We start from the raw sequence: 1,585 nt of genomic DNA, 5'->3' as shown, positions 1-1,585 counted from the left end.
CTCCTATATATAGAGGTCTTGTCATTTGTATCATCCAAGAATTGTTCATTTGTGTAATGTAAAGGAGTTTTCCCCCTCAAAGAGGCTGAATTCTAAGGCGTTGATCTATCTTTTCTATCTTTTTGTGAGCTAGTTTCATAACATTTGGTATCAGAGCTTTGGATTCTAGGGTTTCGCTGCTCCAAAAAGGTCATCATGGAATTGTCGCTATAAAGTTTTGGCAATGAAGTTTCAAAATCTTAAAAAAAAACCCATTTGAGAAGAAATCGGTATGAACCTTGCATCTGAATTTCAGATCTTTTCTCGCTATATACTCGGAGATATGATCTAACGAAGTTAGAGTTTTTGGAAGCTCTAGAATTTCATCTAAAATAGGTCATCGTGCAATTTTTCTATAATATTTCTTCTACGAAGGTTCAGACTCTGAAATTAAAACCCATTTGAACCAAAATCATGGTGAAGCTCGGGTCTGAATTTTAGATCTTGTCTCGCTATATTTTTCGGAGATATAATCTAAGACATTTAGGGTTTCTGTAGGCTCTAGAATTACATCCTAAACAGGGGACCTTCGGAAAATCTTCATAACTTTCTCTTTGTGCATCAAATTGAAATTTCATAAGAAGTTGTAGAACGAGGACGAAGTGTAGTTTTTTGTGTATCAGTTTTAGGTCCCAAGGTTGAAACAGTGACACGTGGCACTCGCTCTACTGAACCAGTCTATAATCTAGTCATCGTGGGAGATTTGACATAACTCTTCCTTACAGAATTCAATCTTGATCAGAATTTTGGGCTTAGAAAGAGGACTCAGAGGGTTACTACAAGACGAAATTTCAGAACTTGGAAATCTGAAATTACGGAGTTACAATTGTTTCAAGATTAAGCTCCTAAAATCAAGAAAAAGCGATATGAGGAAGTTTGATGGCAAGGATTCGGTAAATTGGATACTGCAGATGGAGAAATATTTTGATCCACATGGTGTACCAATATTACAAAAGGTATGTATTGCATCTTCATATTTAGAACCGGATCAATTTTTATGGTATAAAGGGCTTTGTTCTCGTAAACAACTTGTTAGGTGGTCAATTTTCACAGAGGAAATGGTAGCACATTATGAGGATACAAAGAGAAACACCTTCTTTAGAGAAACACCACAACAATTGGAAGAAAAAAGAGCAAAAGGGCTTTGTTACAAAGTGGAAAGAAAAATTATGGCAACAAGGAAGTCTACCCCTCATAACTATAAAGATGGAAGTGTTGTTTCCCCTAGCCTTGAACAACCTACAAGGGTTACACCACAACAATTGGGAGAGAAAGGAGAAAAAGGGCTTTGTTACAATTGTGATAACAAATACATTAAAGGTCATAAGTGTGCTGAGAAGAAATTATTTTACCTTGATTGTGGAGAGGAGGAAGAAAAGGATCAAGAAACGTCAAAAGAGGAGTATATACTCTAGGAACCAACCCCAGAGAAAGAAGAAATGAATCCGACCATATCTTGTAAAGCATTGGAAAGAATTACTACTCCTCAATCTCTTAATATAGAAGGACATATCAAGAAGAAAAAGGTTCAAGAAGTGAAAGATCA

This window comes from Pinus tabuliformis, chromosome 5_2 (assembly GCF_031772625.1).
Source record: "Pinus tabuliformis cultivar Carrire ecotype Pingquan chromosome 5_2, CPIR1, whole genome shotgun sequence".
In the NCBI taxonomy this organism is placed as follows: Eukaryota; Viridiplantae; Streptophyta; class Pinopsida; order Pinales; family Pinaceae; genus Pinus; species Pinus tabuliformis.
The sequence above is the reverse complement of the archived record's forward strand: the minus strand, read 5'-3'. Positions refer to the sequence as shown.